The sequence below is a fragment of the Apus apus genome, chromosome 2, assembly GCF_020740795.1.
Source record: "Apus apus isolate bApuApu2 chromosome 2, bApuApu2.pri.cur, whole genome shotgun sequence".
Classification (NCBI taxonomy): Eukaryota; Metazoa; Chordata; class Aves; order Apodiformes; family Apodidae; genus Apus; species Apus apus.
This window is the reverse complement of record NC_067283.1, coordinates 148,203,481-148,222,796: the sequence shown is the minus strand read 5'-3', so window position 1 is coordinate 148,222,796 and position 19,316 is coordinate 148,203,481. Positions and strand designations below refer to the sequence as shown.

The window sequence follows — 19,316 nt, the reverse complement described above, 5'->3', positions numbered from 1 at the left end:
TTGTATCTAATATTCAACAAAAGTCAGTAGAGCCCTTAGCATAATTGTAGTGCTGTTGTTTAAAACAACTGTTTTCCTAATTCAATTTCAAAATAGAGCAAACAGCTGTGGTCTATGAATATGTATGTGTTTATGTCTTTGAGATTCCTTATGTGTTATGTAATGGGTAGCAAATTTAGTTGTGAAATACAGGAATATTTTCAGAAGAATATCCAGCCACCTTTCTGTCCAACACCAATTTTTCATTTATTGTCAATGAAAGAAAGACCTGATCCTTTGAACACATTAGGTGACAAAAAAACCCTACCCAGTAAGATCAAGAAAACAATACATTGCACACATACAAAATTGCTGCACGGCTGATCTGCAGCCAGACTGTCTAGTTTTACTTCCCCTCATCCCAAGTCCATCTAAGTGCACTGGCCAGTTTTGCTTGAACATCTAAATCTTCTGGAGCAACAGTTCATACATGTGCTGATCCACACATGCACAAAACTCTGTGTCCCATGTAATCTGCCTTTTTTTTTTTTTTTTTTTACTTTAAATGCTAATAATGACATAGGAACAGCTTTTAGTGCTTTCACTCTAGGAGTATCTGAATTGTGAGACAGAAATATTCTTTTCTGTGTCCAATAATAAAGCATGAATTGCATTACTAATTTGGCAGCAGCAGTTCTATTTTCTAATTAGAATACTAATTCACATAAAAGTACCATCAAATGTTCAGTGTCTGCAGCAAGCAGCAAAAAGTACCTTAGTTTGAAACATTAGTGGAGGTTCAGAAGGGTAACCAGAACGATTAGTTAGCCCTGGAAGGTCTAAGAGAGGAGCTCTTCTCAATGAGTTCTAAAGAAAAAGAAAAAAAAAAAAATTGCAAAAATACCAAAATACTTAATATACTCCCATAACAGTATAATGCAAGAATGGTAGAAGGTTAAATGTTACTCATATATCTGTGTTAGAAAGATATGGTTACGTTTAAAATGTTGGTAGTGAAAAATAGATAAGGAAGTGCATAGCATTCATCAACAGAAAAAAGTAAAGGCTGAACTCGTTTGATCTGCAGCTGCTCTGCACTATGTTGTAAAAATACATTATAGCAATTAGTTTTGGCTTTCAATAGTGAGAAGACAGTGCTTTTCATAGGAAAGCTCCATGGCAAGTTACATGGCTTGCTCAGCAACCAGTAAAGAAAACCATTCAGAGGCATTTTATTGAAATATCTTTATAATCAGTTGCCAATTAAAGAATCATTTTCATAATACTGATTTGGTGGCATGTTTTCCCAGCTTCATATGTATATGGTTCATTCTATAAATGAGTGGTAATTACAATATTTTATGAACATCCAAGCATAGTTGATGGTAGAAGATGCTTCTACCAAGCGTAGTTACACTGCAGAGATCAGATCCTCAGGGCCTGTGTTAAGTCATTTACTTTGTCATTGTTCATTTTGGCAGGAGGCAAAGGGATGTGAACAGACAATATTAACCAGCCCTGAAAGCAGAGCAGAGAGCTCATGCCAGTTCAGCCCCACAAGCCATCCAGTAGTTCCTGGTAGATATCTTTTTTTTTCCCCAATGTCTTCTCAATCAAGAATTCTCAGTGACAGCTATGCTCACTAGGAAGATAGCTGTCAGGGAGCCAGCAAAAATTATTTGGAATGATTAAATTTTTTTAGAAATTCTCAGAAAGTGCTGAGCAGCCACTGTCAGAAAAGTTAGCATCCTGCAGATGTCTCAAAGCAAGAATCTTAAAATTGCATCCAAAATCTGAAAATACTTTTCAAAACTATGAACATATACTTGGATAATAAATTTCATCTCAAAATAAAAGATGTCAGTATTACAGATTCTCAAGCATGCAAGAAAAGTTTTCATATGCTGTGTATATACACATGTATGTATTTGATAACAAATAATAGTTGATGCTTCACAGATGCTTTATTCATGTCATTAATTGTCCTAAAGTCAAAGAGACGTTACAAGAAGTTTATGCAAACAGAGAAGGCAACATTCTTATTCTACTACATACTTTTCATCTTTTCCTCTGGCATCAGGAGTGTCTGCAGTTATAATTTTTCTGGCAGATTGTAGCAATTTTTATGTTATTTTTAGGGTTGTTAGTGTTTCTATAAAGTAAATGGGTTTATAATACCATCTTGAAATGGGTTGTGTTATTAAAATTTATCCTTATTTGTCTAGCTTGGGCAGAAGGGAAGTGAAGCATAGAACTTCCACCAGTGCAGAGTTGTGGTGAAGTGATGTCTCAAATGCTGTGTGTGAAACTCAGATTTCCTGAAGCAGTGTCTGTAAAGAGAACTGGCTTTGTGCATGGGTCCCAGTTATCACACCAGTTTTTCATACTCCAAATCAGGGACATTATGTATTACTCAAGTTCCAAATCCATTCCACTGAGCTGCTGATGTACCTCAGTATATTCTGTATATCTTCACTTGAAGTGTTCTCTTCCCTCTGCTATATAATAGGAGAGTAATGTTAATTTTTTTATTACCATAACATCCAAAAATAGAATATAATTATTCTCTTCCATTTTCAGTCTCAGCTAGATATTTTTCTTTTTGAGAACTGATTAAAACCCTTTAGAAAGGAAGGACTGTGCTCCAGTTTTGCTGCGAAAGATATTTATTCCCTGTAATTTAAAGTGCTGATAACAAATAATGCACATTCTGTTCCATGCAATTTATTTTTGTTTATTTTTTCTTGGTTTCTAAGGCTTTTGTGATCACACTGGTCTGTCCCTAACAACTTGGAAACCAACAGGCCAGTTTCAGCCACAGATAGACACCAGCAGAAGTCTCACAGGTAAAACAGTTCTGAAGGTTTTATGAAAATCCATGAAAGGTTGGGCAAAAATTGATTAGTTACCTCACTGAGAGAAAAAAGCATCACAGGAATGCAACAGTTTTTCGTGCTGCCCAGGCAGGCTGTGCATATGAGCTGCAGATACAACCAACAACAATCAGCACAGATACACCACCAAGCCTTCTTCCCAGATGGTAGTGAGGGAATGTGTGTCTGTGTGGCTACTGAAAGTATTAGAGGATGAATGAGGTCATGGTGAAAATAAGAGAGGAGCTGGGATTATTGCAGTGGAGGCACAGGTACATGCAAAACAAACCCATGGTAAATCAGGTTTCACTTAGTTCTGCTAAGCATAGAAAAAAATTATTTGTTTTTCCTGTTAATAACTTTTGGAGAAAGACATGTCACATCCATTAAAATAATCAAATAAGTTTATAAAAGGCCTATGAGTGAGAGCCTCTGCTGAGAATAAAAGAGACTTCATTTCCTATCACAGTGGGCCAGATTCTCAGCTTGTGTGAACTGGCAGGATTAATCTGAAATGAATTGAGTTGTGCTGACTTCATGCCAATTGGCCTAGTGGTTTTGGATGTTAAAAATACTTCCAAGCAAATATGGAAAATAAACAAAAAAATTAGGCAGGAATATGAGTAGGGAAAAGAAGCATAAAATTACAACATGAAAAGCTGTTACGTTGTAATAGGAAATGGAAGGGAGGTAAAATATTAAGTATTTTAGGATCCAAGTATCAAAACTAATTAAGAGAGTCATCCCTTTCTACCCCAAAACATTTCTTAGTTTTCTTTATCCTGTTCCAGGAAGTAGCATCAGTTTGGCAAGAAGATCTGGTCTGAGATAAAAGCCTGAATTGTAGATACAAAGAGAAGAGCGAGACTATGAGGAGGAGTCTATGGCATTAGGAAACATGGAGTGGCATTAGGAGACAGGAGCCTGGGAATCACTCACTCTTGATTGAAATACACAGGGTGCATTCATCTCCTACATCATCTCCTTTCACAGAATCACAGAATCACAGAATCACTTAGGTTGGAAAAGATCTTTTAAGATCATGGAGTCCAACCATTAACCCTACTCTGCCAAGTCCAGCACTAAGCCATGTCCCAAGGCACCACATCTAGATGACTTTAAAACACATCCAGGGATGGTGACTCAACCACCTCCCTGGGCAGCCTGTTCCAACGTCTGACAACCCTTTCAGTGAAAAAGTTCTTCCTAATGTCTAGTCTAAATCTCCCCTTGGTACAGCTTGAGGCCTTTTCCTCTTTTTCATCCCAGTGCTAGGAACAACCTCTAAGGCACAGCAATCCCACTGCCCCTCTGCTGTTAACTAATCATTGTAAGAAGTACTAGTTAACTGGACGTACACTGGAATTAGAGGTAGCTAACACATTACTTGAATCAGTTCACATAATTTAATTTATTTTATAAAATAGATTCCCCTCTCCTGACTGCAGGTAAATCCAGAACATTTTGTTCAGCAGGTTTATACTGTCATAACCATGTCTGTCTTTTTATGTCAATTTTGAAAGAAAGTTCTAGAGAGCAAAACCTCCAGTAGATTTCATTTTCAAAATAATAATATAAATGTTTTGGGTTTTTTTAGCTTTATTTTTTTCAGTCACAATTATTTGGCACATATGTCAAATTTGCATTTCTCTGCATAGGTACAATGTGGGAAATACATAAATAAATAACTGAGCTCTATTTAAGAAATGCCAGGAGGTGGCATGAGCCTGCTTTATTTGCTCCCTCAGATTCCAGCAGAGAGTTTTGCACTGGGGGTACCTGATCCTAAGCATTTGGTTATACTTGGACTTCTGCCACATTTTAGGTACATACTAATTAGTGTTTACCAAATGAGGAACTATTCTCTAATTTGTTTGCTCATCACGGTTCAATGTGTGTCCCAGTGGAGCATTTCTTACCTCTTCAGATTTTGCTTTTGAAACTTAATTTCCTTGTGGACTTTGCCTTAGTGCTCATCGATACTTACTTGAGTTCTTCACAAAAAGTAACATGTTCATTTGCTTTACACAGCACCTTTTTTAGATTAGTAGATAAGACACTTTTACCTCATTTGAACTGAGGCACAGAGAGATTAAGGTCTGGGATACAGAGTTTGCAATTTTCTGGAGTATTTGTCTAGAAGGGCAGTTGCTACTGCTATACGAAATAGCCTCTTGCAGAAGCAGTTGCTGCCGATATCTACCCACTCACTTCCAGTACCTCCAGTGGTTTCCCACTCCAGGGTCTAAAGTCCATCTTTTCCGTTTGTAATCCTTCTGCAGCAACATGAGTGGAGACAAGTGGATGTTGTTGCTCCTTTTGTGGAAAAAAAAGAGTGAAAAATGTAAGTAGTTGCTAAGAGCAAGGTGGGGTTTGTGGGTTGAAGGAGAAGTGGGGAGTCCTATAGTCTAGGAGAACTAATGCATGAGGAGAGAGACAACCAATGGGAGATGGTGGGATAGGTGAGGGGTAGGTGGAGGCAAAGACCCTGTGCCCTTCTCTGTCTCTGAAGCTTTCAGAGCCATACTGGCATCACTCAGTGTCTCTCATCAAAAGTCGCCCCAAATTCATCTGCTTGCCTCAGAGCCAGCCCCTAATCCATGGGTTCTTCCCAGCCCCTGCACCTATTTCACATGCTTTTCTTCAGGCATCTCCTGCCAGCTTTCCTCCTACTCATTTTCTGCCCATATTGCCACTGCCAAGCTGAATTTTGCCTGCAGAGCTGAAAAAATTGATAAAAGCCACCGTCACCACAGACAAACATTAAAGAGTATTTCCCAACTTTACGGTAATTTTCCCTTCCTACCCCTTTCCCTGGTCCTTACCCCTTCCCTTTCTCTTTCCTTTTCCATTCCCCTTCTCTTTTCCTTTTCCTTTTCCTTTTCCTTTTCCTTTTCCTTTTCCTTTTCCTTTTCCTTTTCCCTTTCCCTTTTTCACACATCTAGTTACACCAATCTCCAAGTTCATAAGTACAAAACTGATCAAAGTGTTGCTTTCTCTACTTTGTGTTGGATTCAGCAGCTTAGGAAGAGGTCACGCTCTGACATTCCATCTGTGACTGTCAAAATCTGAAACTAGTTTCAGATTTGCTCTCAAGTGTGCCAGCCAGTCCTGGGTGCCTACGGCCTAGTTCTTTAAGCCACAGGGCCTTCATTAAGGACTCACATGAGGTGTCACACTGAAGACAAAATTCCTTAGGGCCAGAACTGATTAAAATGGTGGCAGACAGTAAGGCCAGCATTTCCAAAGTGTAGTTACTGCTGTCAGTAAGGTTGCCTGGTGTTGTCTATCATTAATATGCTTTTTCTTTAGGCATTGGAATGTATTAATTTTGCCTGAAGTGATCTAGAACTTGCACAGCCAAGTGTCCTGACACATACTTCTTAATCCCCCGAACGTTATCTCTGCTGTCTGGGAGCAGGTGGGTTTCTCAAGTTCATCTGACTTTTCAAGTCTAACTGGGGTACCCAATGATAAAGAGGAGAAGTGAGGATGTATTTAAGTAGCATGTAATCTGACTAAAAAGACCTCAAACACAGAAAGTGTAAAGGGAATGCCATGTAAAAATGCAGCTTTTCAACACTGCTGACTTCTAAAACCAATTCAAGAAATGCCATTCATGAAATTCCTGCCAGTGTTGATGTCTGCTGTCACAGAATCACAGGATCTTAGGGGTTGGAAGGGAACTCAAAAGATCATCTAGTCCAACCCCCCTGCCAGAGCAGGGTCACCTAGAGCACATCACACAGAACGTGTCCAGGCAGGTTTTAGAATGTCTCCAGCAAAGGAGACTCCACAACCTCTCTGGGCAGCCTGTTCCAGTGCTCTGTCACTCTCACAGTAAAGAAGTTTTTTCTGATGTTTATGTGGAACCTCCTCTGTTCCAGTGTGCACCCATTGTCCCTTGTCCTATCACTAGACATCACTGAAAAAAAGCCTGGCTCTGTCCTCCTGACACTCGCCCTTAACATATTTGTAAACATTGATGAGGTCGCCCTCTTCTCCAAGCTAAAGAGACCCAGCTCCCTCAGCCTTTCCTCATCAGGGAGATGTTCCACCCCCTTCATCATCTTTGTGGCTCTGCACTGGACTCTTTCAAGCAGTTCTCTGTCCTTCTGGAACTGAGGGGCCCAGAACTGGACACAAGATTCCAGATGTGGCCTCACCAAAGCAGAATAGAAGGGGAGGAGAACCTCTCTTGACCTACTAACCACACCCTTTCTAATGCACCCCAGGATGCCATTGGCCTTCTTGGCCACAAAGGCACATTGCTGGCTCATGGTCATCCTCCTGTCCACCAGGACCCCCAGGTCCCTTTCTCCTACCCTGCTCTCCAGCAGGTCAGCCCCCAACCTCTGCTGGTACATGGCGTTGTTCTTCCCCACATGCAAGACTCTACACTTGCCCTTGTTGAATTTCATCAAGTTTCTCCCTGCCCAACTCTCCAGCCTGTCCAGGTCTCATTGAATGGCAGCACAGCCTTCTGGTGTGTCAGCCACTCCTCCCAGTTTAGTGTCATCAGCAAACTTGCTGAGGGCACACTCTGTTCCCTCATCCAGGTCATTGATGAAAATATTGAACAGTACTGGTCCCAGTACCGACCCCTGGGGTTGACCGACCTTGCCTTATGGAAGTTCACTGAAGTAAGCAAGACCGTGTAGATGTCCATGGACAAAATTTAGCTCAGAGCTGTTCTTCTACTGTGACTGCCACTTAGAAACTTTTATCTGTTGCTTTACCATATTCTGTCCTTTATCTTGTTACGATTTTGATGGAAGAACCAATATGACGTTTGTACTGTGTTTAGCATTTCTGAGGAAACTCTTTAAAGTTTTAAATAGAAAAATATCTATAGCCCTTTCTAACCAATCATGTCTATACTGAATAGGTAATTACTGAGATTAAACAACCATCTCTAAATTGCTTATGTATTCCAATTGCTTCTATTTTCTGCTGGCTTTATGAATGTCCTTCTAAAGAAAGCATGAAAGAGATATTTGCTTTATTTTTTGGAATGGCCTGCAGAAGAACTGACTTTCATTTCAGGAATAACGAGTTGTTTTTTTCTGAGAAATAAAAGTTTTATTTTGCAATACTTGAACTAGTTTCCACTTCAGAGTTCCAGATGGCTGAGAGCTTGCATGTCTTTTTCGTCTTCTAAAGTCGATTCCTCATCATATCGAAGAAAATAAAACAAATAAACAAAAACTTCTAGTTAAGTTAAAATAATAAAGTAATTGATGAAAGTAATTGCTGTGCCCGATTTCCAACTCCTCCACGGTAATAGCAATAATTTTTAAAAATCCTTTATATCATAGTGTTAATCTGAGACTGTAAATAGGAAGAAATCATGATGCTGCTGAAAGATACTCTTTTGAATTTAGCATGACAACTATTTCATTCACAAGTTGCTGCAGCACAAATGTGACTAGGACTAAGCACAGGCCCTGGTTTTGCTAATTTCTCTTCCTTTTTGAGTTTTCCAAGAAGAAATAATTAATTTTCTTCATGGCCTTTCATTCATGAATCACAAAAAAGATACAAAAGTGCTACATGTTATCAGTAGTATTCATGCATAAACCATGAGTACCATATTTAATGCCTTTTCATCCTGGTCTGCATCAGAAATAGTATGATCAGCAGGACCAGGGACATGATCCTGCCTCTCTACTTGGCCTTGGTGCACCTTGAGCACAGGGTGCAGTTTTGGGCACCACAGGAGAGGAAGGACATGGAGGTGCTGGAGAGGGTGCAGAGAAGGGCAGCTAAGCTGATTAGGGGTCTGGAGAACAGGTCTTATGAAGAGAGGTTGAGGGACCCTCCTGTTCAGCCTGAAGACGAGGAGGCTGAGGGGAGACCTCATTGCTCTCTACAACTACCTGAGAGGAGGTTGTCATGAGGTGAGTGTTGGTCTCTTCTCTCTAGTGACCAGCGACAAGAGGAAATGGGGTCAAGTTGTGCCAGGGGAGGTTCAGATTGATAATAGGAAAAATTTCTTCCCAGAAAGAGTGGTGAAGTACTGAAACAGGCAACATCCCTGGAAGTGTTTAAATAACAAGTAGACGTGATCTTTAAGGAGACTGTTTAGTGGTTAGGGGTTGTAGGGTGGATGGTGGGACTTGATGATCTTAAAGGTCTTTTCCAGCCTTGATGATGCTATGATTCTATGATTTTATCCAAAGTATCTGGACAAATTTTACAAATATGGGCACTGCAAGAATCTTGTCCCAACCACTTGCCTTCCTACAATTTCTAGGGTGCCTTGCACATGGCATAGTTAATTAAATTGTAAATGCGTCAGTGAGTAAAAGGTAGTTGCATCATGCTCCTAAAATACCTGAATCCTTTGCTGCCTTGTTTAGAAGTTACTATGGTGTTTCTGAATGGAGAACAGAAAAAGAGGAACAACTCATCACTTCCTTTACAGAGGATTGTTTGCAACTTCCTGGTATATGGAGAGGAAAGCAAACAGGTGAAGCAATTGGGAGCACCATTCCTTGCTTGTCACATGAATGGATTATTAATGTAGAATTTTGTATTATTTTTTTTTATGTATAGTTTTTAATCTATATGTAACATTTTGAATCTTCAGAAGGAAGGAACCAAGTAAGTGAAAATCTCTCCTTTTATCTCATAGGACTCCTTGAAGTGGTATATCCTGATGTAACGATTGCAGTATCATGTAGGTTTTCTACTTTTAATTTATGGAAGGATAACTAGGTTACTCTAACAGCAGTCATCTATTTACTTCCACTAAAAGGGTTTTATTGTTCAGATAATTGGATAGAAAATGGTGTCTTAAATGGGAGATCTGTGCGCTGAATGTTTACTACAGGTGTGTAGTGTTTTGTGTGCATCATTAAATTGTGTGGTTCCAAGACAAAATAGACTTTAATACCACATAGACAATGTGGGAAAATCTGTGAAGAAAAATGCAGGATGTCTGAAGCTAAAGGTCCTTCTTTAGGACCTTATTAAAATCTATCTTAATGTTATGAAAAGACCTGTTTAAAATGCTTCTGTAGCATGAAGATTCAGGAAAGGGATTCTAATTTACCACATAATCACTCCCTTGGTGATTGTGGGCAATAAAGCCAAAGTGAGATGCATCTGATTTTTCATTTGTTTTCCTTTTACAAATATGAATCAAAACTACAGAACTTCAGTTCTGCAGACAGATCTGTCAGATTCACTTTTATCCCTCCTTCATTCTTTCTCTCCTTTTCTATGTCTCAGGAGAGCTTCTCCAGAAACTGTGGTGACATTCACTTTGCAGTTAGAAAATAATTCCATTGTTCGTTACACTGATATGACTAATCGTGGATGACGGTGCTGACTCCTGGTGGGTTTTGAAAATTAAAAAGCTGATTTCACAGTCTTGGCAGAATGGAGGTTCTGTCTTGCACTCATCTGGCTTTTCTTGTTATGATTAGTTGACCTTGTTATCTGTATTTTACTGTAAGAAGAGAAAATTGCTAATACAAAAGGTTTTTCACTTAGGCCTAGTATTAAAATTTGCTTTGGTTCTATTAAATTTTATTTAATTATCACAAAATCACAGAATCCTAGGGGTTGGAAGGACCTCAAAAGATCATCTAGTCCAACCCCCCTTGCAGAGCAGGGTCACCCAGAGCACATCACACAGGAACTTGTCCAGGCGGGTTTTGAATGTCTCCAGCGAAGGAGACTCCACAACCTCTCTGGGCAGCCTGTTCCAGTGCTCTGGAATTATATATATGTACCTTCAGATGGATGTTTGTCATTGATTAGAAAGTTCTGATGTCATTACTTGGTCACTTTCATGGTGCATCTACTTAATTTTGGCTCAGAAACTACTTCAATATTCCCTGTATTCTTGTATACTCTTCAAAGAATAGGTAGAAAACATTATTGTCACATAATCAAAGCCATCTTGAAGGGAAGTCTTTGTCTCCTTACTTGACCTTTTCTGGGAACTGGTTTTTATAAACCTCTCTTCCCTCCCAGCTGTGGTTCTGTACCCAAACAAGAGACTACTCCTTCCTACCTCATCAATCTAATTCCAGAAAGAAATTCGATGGCTTGCAACAGATTATCTTTTTGCTCTCTTGCATAGGGCAAACCTTCTTAAAGTAAAATGAGAGATAAAAATAAATGGAGGAAAGTTGTGGGGTTTTTTTTCCATTAACTCTGTATGGTGACAAGAAGGAACTTCGTTTACAAGTCAGAACAATGAGAGGCAGAAACCTGTATTTGAAGCAAGCTGAAACTAAGAAAAAAACAAACAGCTGTTGTTTGACACTTATCTTGACTTCTTCCTTAATTTTCTGTCTTCTCAAAGAAGATAAACAGAAGCACTCCATCAGCCTCTCATCTTCAGCATCTCAGGCTTGTGTTAGGGAGTTTCAAAACAGCTCTCCAAAGTAGGTGGAAATGTCTGGTTTTTTCTTCATATGAGCTTGCTTGTATTCTCCCGTGGTATTCTTTAGGAGTGGATTGGTGTGATTGCATATCTGACCTGAGCTTGAAGAACACTTGCTTACACCTCTCCTTGTCTTTGAGATGCTTAAGAGATAAAATTTCTGATCAGAATAGCTTGAAAAGGTGCTTTCTCTAATTCTGAGAATAGATTGTCATGATATCAGTAACTAAACTGTAGCTGGGTGAAGTTATCGCAGGGACAAGGAGACAAGAAAGCTGGTAGAGAACTCCAAGACTATGAATAATTTCTCCGTGCTGCTCTCTCAATGTTCTTAGCCCCAGCATCATCTCCCAGCTATCTCCCCAGCTGTGCTGGCAGTCTGGAAGGGTAACCTGCATTCCCATCCCATGCCTTGCTGAGGAAGGACACCCAAGAGATGCAGAGACTGCCATGAGAAATGAAAAGCTCAGCTGAACAGTCACACTGTTTATTTGATGTGACGGTTGATTTCCTGTGTGGTGTCAGTCTAGTGAGGAAATAATTGAGGTCACTTACTGATGTCACCCAGGCTGCTACATTGTGACTTTGAATTAAAAATAAAGAATAGCTCAAAAAGACCACCCATTACATAGTTTTCCTAATGTAAGAAGTCCCGTTAAGGTTCAAGCTGATTCAGCGTAGTGAGGGATGTGCTAACAAATGCTCAATTATAGAACTGGATGTATATCAATTAAACTGTTGTATCCCTATTACATCTGCTGGAGTCAATGGGACATTTGAATATAGATGATAAGTGGTACACAATTCCTCATTTGTAATACACAAACTCACAGTTCACTATTACATGGACTGTCATAGCATTGCAGAACAGTCCCTTATTCTGGTAACTTCTGTATCTGGAGAGAGCCAAAGTAAGAGGAAGCTGAGGTGAGAGGAACATGAAGGATGAAGGGAACACGGGTATGATTCTTTTATCACCCACTACTACTGATCCTGCAAAAGCCTCTCTTTATGCCCATCAGCAGGTTTCAGGAACCAGAGAGTCTGCAAGGCCACTTCCCATGGTGCTTCTTTCACCCTTCAGGGACTGCCATTTGATGGGAGTAAGGGACAGAGGTGACTGTGCTCACAAGCTGTGAGGTACATTAAAAACTGGGAGGCAAAAAGAAAGACTTGCTGGTCTTGAATATATGCCCTTCACGAAATAAATCCATAATGTTTTTCCCACAAGGAAGAAAACTGAAATTTCAAAAATGACAAAGGGATAACAAAAGCTCTCTTCCTGACATGGATTCTGCCTTTGGTAGAGCTGACCCAGTTCTGTTCTTCCTTTAGCAAGACAGTGTCTCACTAGAAGAACAATACAGTTCAGTTCACACACAACATCCCTTGCCATTGCTAAGATTCAGAATATAATTCAGTTATAAATATAGCTATTAACTTCAGGATCTCTAGGGATATGATGAGAAACTGATGCCTACCTCCCACATTACTTTACAATTTATCTTACACAGTGAAATTGATGAAATATTTTTATACATTCTCCATTTCTGAGTAGTAAATTTATCTGCAAGAAGTACAGTTTATATCAGAACATTTTGTTGCAAATGTACCTTTCTGGTTAAACTTTTTCCCTGGCTGAAAAATACAGTCTGTGTAAACTACTCTTGTCATAAATAAATGCATTTTCCATAAGCAGTGACTCAGACTCTACATTTGCCCCACTGTGTGCTTAGGGGCAAGGTACTTCATCTGTTCTCCTGTACCCCATATTTTATTTGAGATCAATAATAGTTACATTCTCTGTAAAGAACATTCCTTTCCACTGATGGAAAGCATTTGTACTGGAGCAAGATGTTCTGATAATAATGCAAACTGGCCATCCTCCCACCTGCTATCTTGGTCTGTTACAGAGCACATAGTATCAGCAACCCAAGCACTAAGTGTATTAATCTGCTCCACTTCTCTCTATGCTTCTTCCATACCATGATGCTGGCTTAACTATTGTAAGATTTAAGCAATAAACCCAAGAAATTTCTTGTTCTCATTTTCTTCAGGTGTTTGACACTTAAGCTTACACTAGATGACCTTCAAAAGGTCCCTTTCACCCCAAACCATTTGATGATTCAATGATTGTGTCTTATTTGAAGCTGTTATCCATGGCAATCAGAGACTTGACTTCTTACATGAAGCCTTATTTCTAAAATCCAGTAGTCAGGGCTTTGCCACACAAGTAAAATACCATGCGTTGTCTAAAGTCACAACACTTGGTGCACAGCCTGCTTATCACCACAGTGTAACTTTACATTATTTCTAGTTTCATATTGCTCATAAGACTGTAGTTCTTAGAGGTCCACTCCTCACTTCAGTGGAATTCTGGTTTTCTGATTTGCTGTACTCCTTTTGCAACCTGAATTTGGTTCCCCTCAAGAGAACAAGGGAGTGAGAGAGCAGCTGGGTGGGCGTCTGGCAGCCAATGGGAGTGTGTTTATCTGAAGTACTCACATTTTTTATTATTATTTTTTTTTTTCTGAGAGATTAATGTCTTGCTGTTGAGAAAAGATGAAGTAACTTCTGTGTTACACACCAGAAACAGTTGGTTTGTAGCTGACATCAATCATCATGCTTTGCAGTATTTTGTAATAAAAGAGATTCTATAGAGAGTGGGTCACTGGAATAGATCCTAACTGGTACAGGAAGATAGACAAAAAACTTCATAGTCTCAAAATCACAGAATCATTGAGGTTGGAAAGGACCTCTTGAGATCATCTAATCCAACCTTCTTTCTCAAAGCAGAGTCAACTAAAGCACATTGCTCAGGACTGTGTTCATTGAGGTTTTGAATATTTCCAAGGATAGAGAGTTCACAATTTCTCTGGGTACTTGTGAAACAGGTTTCCCAGAGAAACACAGTTTGACCAATCTCACAGTGAAAAAGTTTTCATGTGTTTAAATAGAAAGCTTCCTTTAATTTAAATTTGTGTCCATTGCTTCTTGTGTTTTCTCTAGACAGCACTGGGAAAAGTCTGACTCTGCCTTTTCTTCATCCATCAGATATTTGCACGCATTGATAACATCCTCTTGACCCTTTTCTGCTCCAGGATGAACAGCCCCTGCTCTCTCTCAGCCTCCCCTAGTATGATGTGCTCCAGTCCCATAATCATCGTTGTGGCCCTTTGCTGGACTCATTTTAATGCCTGTCCTGTCTGGAGAGATAAGAACTGGATCCAGGCCTTCAGATATGTCTCACAAGGGCTGAGTAGAAGAGAAGGAGGATCACATCCCTCAACCAACCTCAGCAACCCTCTTCATAATGCAGCCCAGCTGGCTGTACGATTTATTTGCCATGATGGTTGATTTCTGGGTCATGGTCAACTTCGTGTTCACCAGGATTTCCAGGGCGTTTCTTACCAAGCCACTTCCCAGCCAGCTGGCCCTCAGCCTGTACTGGTGCATGGGTTTGTTCCTCCTCAAGTGCAGGATTTTCCATTTCCCTTTCTTCATGAGGTTCCATTTCAGCAGCCTGTTGAGGTCTCTCTGAGTAGCAGTACACAAATCTGGTGTGTCAGCCACCCCTTCAGTTTTGTATCATCTGCAAACTTTCTGAGTGTGCTTTCTGTCCCACCATCCAGATCAAGAGAGGTGTTAAACTGTGCTGGCCCTTCAGGGGTACCACATGCCTGGTGACTTGCTTCCAGCTAGACTTCACACTGCTGATGACAACACTGAACCCAGCAGTTCAGCTACTTTTCATTCCACCTCACTGTCCAGTATCTAGTCAGTATTTCGTTGGTTTGTCAATGAAGAGAAATCCAAAGCATTGCTGAAGTCAAGCAAGACAAACAACATCCACTTCTTTCACCTTCTCCACCATGCTAGTCATTTTGTCATAGAAAGCTATCAGGTTGGTCAGGCATGATTTCCTTCTAATGAATCCATATGGGCTGACTATTCTCAGTCACCTTCTTGTTCTTCATTTATCTAGAGATGGGGTTTGGGGATAATTCAGTTTCAGGTTCACTTTCTGCATCACTGACAGTAAAAACACCCATCAGTAAAACTGTAAAGCACTTCAACTGAAAATAAGTGTTCAGTGGTCACCTGGAATTGTATAAACACAACTAATGTGAAGCACAGGTGAAAATCAGCTGATATTTTATACTGCACAAATCTCTCTGTGAGAGTGGATATGGATTCTGCTGGGAGGAGTGGGGCAAAAAGTATTGGAATGCTCTTGTAAAGAAGTTAGTGGTTTGATTGTAACGACCTTGTTGAGGATGGGTAGCACTTGCTTCCCAGCCCTCTTTCCTAACCAGCACTGAGCATCAGATAAAACTGAACTCTAAAATGAACACACAGCACCACCTCTCGATGGGATTGTTTTCTGCAATGTGATCACTGCAGAGTTCCTCTCCTCTCCCTCCTCCCTGCCCCCTGGATATACCTACTGAGCACTTGGGACGCGTAATACAATATTTTGCTGTTATGCATCTGTAAAAGTACAATTATTCTGACATCCCTGAGGGCTGTAGGATCAATTTGTTCACACAAGTCCTGCAAAGTGTTGCTATTTACAGCCCTCAGGTTAGGCACTTTGGGAAAACTGCTTGCTGAAGACCTCCACTTGTCAATATCCAGTGAGTGCTCCAGTGAATACTCCAGGTGTGTCAGGACATCTGTTGTGGTTTAACTCCAGCCAGCAACTAAGCCCCACACAGAGAAAAAGTGACATGACTCATGAGTTTAAGTAAAGGCAGCTTAATAGGCAAAGCAGAAGCTGCATGTGTAAGCAAAGCAAAACAAAGAATTCATCCTCTACTTCCCATCATCAGGCAGGTGCTCAGCCACCTCCAGGAGGACAGGGCTCCGTCACATGTAATGGTTACTTGGGAAGACAAAATCTGTAACTCCGGACACTCTCCCACCTCCTCCCTGTCCCCCACAGCTTTTATTGCTGAGCATGATGTCAAATGGGATGGGATGTCTCTTTAGTCAATTGGGGTCAGCTGTCCCAGCTGTGTCCCCTCCCAACATCTTGCCCACCCCCAGCAGTGTGAGAAGCTGTAAAGGCCTCGATGCTGTGTAAACACAGTTCAGGAATAAGTAAATCATCCCTGTGTTATCAGCATTGTTTTGATCACAAATCCAGAATAGAGCACCATACAAGTTGTAAATGTCCTAGCCAAAATCAGCACAGTATCTTAAATGAAACTAGGATTGGGCAACTCAGGCAGTTCCTCCAGTAAGAGGTAGGAACACATATTTGGGTGCTTTAACAAGGAGGTGGATATAGCATGAGTAGGAATCCCCTAAATTTGATCTGCTACCACCAAAAAAGTAATATGGTGGCAGCCTTGTATGGAACTGTGTTTTTTATATAACCAGTTATCCTGATGATGTTAGCCCACTTTATTTTTATCTGCTTTTTTTTTTGTTCTTTAACATCACTATTTTTGTATATAAATTCATCCTTGTTTTGCGCTGAACTTTTCCTCAACAGACATTAAAGGAGTAAAAACTTCTCTCAAAAAATAGGAGCCTTTGCTGGAGAACCCTTAAAGTCTGGTAGCATCTAAAACGTAAAAGAAAAAAAACACCCATATGGATCCGTGAGGCACCTCTAAATATAAATAACCTAAAAAGCCAAGAAACATTCAGAAGCTTATAGAGATTATGTGAGGATCTCTTGTAGTTATTGTATAGTTCTGTGTAATTTTGTCAAGGACTGGCTCTCTTTCAGCAGTGAAGGATAACAGTTATCATCACAGACTGACTTGCATAAATAGGTATTTTCAGACAATTTACTACTCTCACACAATTTCAAATTAGTCAGCCAAGTTTGAAACAATAGCATTTAAAAAAACCCAAAAAAAAACCAGTGATGAGGCACTATCTGTAAATAATCCAAAATGTTCAGGTTCATAAGAAAATTGATTCATGTATGGCTCATTCCTTTTACAAAGAAACATGAGCTCAGACCTTTGAGGACCCAGTGCTTAAACTACTCAACCTGCTGGCTAACTAGATCCTCATAATAACATTATATTTCTGAGAAAGCCCTCCTGGCAACAGGTTTTTTAGAGTACTGAATTCTATACTGATTTCCATTAAAGGAACAGAATAAAAGAATATTTTCTACCAATACAGACCCTGCTGTGGGGAAAACATAAATGCATGCTTTTAGTTGGCATGAAATCTGTGATATAATCATAATTTTATTCTCTTACCAAAACATGACACTGCAGGAATTCAAAATTCTTTGCATGTTATCCATCATGTTGCAGTCTTGTGCAGATAACATAATGAAGTGCCACAGGCTGATTTATGCTTTAAAGGTAAACAGTGGTTTAGAGTATATGTACCAAATTTTGGTCATTGTCTCACAAAAATAAATCACGTTGTCATTTTTATTTTGTAGGCTATTAAAAAATGTGGTGGCTAATTAAAATGGAAAAATGTAGCTTTGCTATTCATTGAATTGAGCTGCATAACAATGCACTAGCAAAAAGATTTGAATAAGGAAAGATGCATTAGCAGTAACCAAACTTGAAAGTTTCCAGAAAGTGAACATAAATAATTAATCTCAAAGAGGAATATAAAAAATTAAAAGTAACTCGAATCTTGTGAACATGTGCAGTCCTTATGCAACAAAAACTCCCACAGAAACAAGTTTGCCTATGAAAGAAGAGAAGACTTCAGGGCTTAGGAGATGAGATCAGCTGAAAGAGAAATGAGCATTTGATTGAAAATGATCCAATCTGTAAAACTGTTTCTTGAACTGAAGTAGTAGTCTAATACTTCCTAAAAGGCATAGTTATCTTCTAATCCTGTTTTTTTTCCATCTTATCCTTTGAAACAAATACAAGAACAGTGATTTACAAAGATGATGTCTTGCTATTTTTACCCCTGTATGTTTGCTTGACTCTTTTAAAATGGCTCCGTGTCTATAACTTTATTCTTAATTTTTTTTTGCCTAAAGAAAAGAGGTGGAATGCAAGTAAGAGTTGCTTAGTGACTTTTCTTCTGCTGCCCATTTCCAGGGAACAGAGAACTGCACATCTGTCCAAAGGTGATGGGCTGAGGCAGCGCTCACTGGGAGTGTTTTATGGGGTAGCTACCTACAGACAGCTTATGTGCTCTTGAGAGGCAGCACAGACCCCTACTTAAAGTCATAGAATGTCTTGGGTTGGAAGGGACCTCTAAAGGTCATCCAAGCCTCCTATAATAAGCAGGGACATCTCCAACCAGAACAGATTGCCCAGAACCCCATCAAATCTTGAGTGTCTCCAGGGATGGGGTCTCCACCACCTCTCTAGGCAACCTGTTCAGTGATCCACAACCCTATTTCTTACTAATTTCTAGCTGTTCTTCCTTTCTGCTCTAGTTCATGTTTCTATACTCAAATTTCAGCTGTCTTCCATTTTCCAGAACAGCTCCAGCAATTCCAGCAGAAGACTAAAGTCAACTGAAGGAAGAAAGCTTAAAATGCTGCTGATTAACTTAGTTACCAGGGACTGAGGACTACAAGACCTGTGATGCTCCACATCAATAGCAGCTTGTAACTGGACTTGAAATAGAGAAATCTGTCAACAGCTGCTATGTGAACTTCCCACAACAGTTGAAGTCTTCAGCTCTCTTTTCATCTCCTGCCAGTGTTGTACTCTTCCTCAATCTCAGGGAAAAAAAAAAAAAATGTGTTTTTTCTGTGATCTATAGATGGCTCTGGCTGAAAGACCCGTGCCATGAAGTATTCTGTCTGCTCTGCCATCTCCTTTGTCCTCCCTCTAGTGTGGAAAATGCCAGACTGAAAAAAGCAGGTCCAAATCAATCACTAGAAAACTCTGAAATAAACAAATTATTTATTTATATATTTTTAAACCAGTCGCTCACAGACATACCTAGGACTGTATCAGTAGGAAGTATATTTAAATGGTAATATGTATAATCAGTGGTGTCACTGCCTTAGCAAAAAAATAATCTGTGCACTCACCTTTACTGACAGTTTCCAGAGACGAGCAGGAAGATGGAGTGTGACTGATGTGTAACAAGTTCATGCTCAAATG

The 19,316-nt window shown here is 39.8% G+C and overlaps 1 long non-coding RNA gene across 1 annotated transcript; it reads left to right on the top strand.

Annotated features, from left to right (window-relative positions):
- The first annotated feature begins 2,777 nt into the window (after window positions 1-2,777).
- Window positions 2,778-18,966, top strand: LOC127380550 (uncharacterized). The gene is made up of 2 exons (XR_007888521.1): window positions 2,778-2,825; window positions 18,682-18,966. It is a non-coding gene; the product is annotated as an uncharacterized LOC127380550 (long non-coding RNA).
- The last annotated feature ends 350 nt before the right edge of the window (window positions 18,967-19,316 follow it).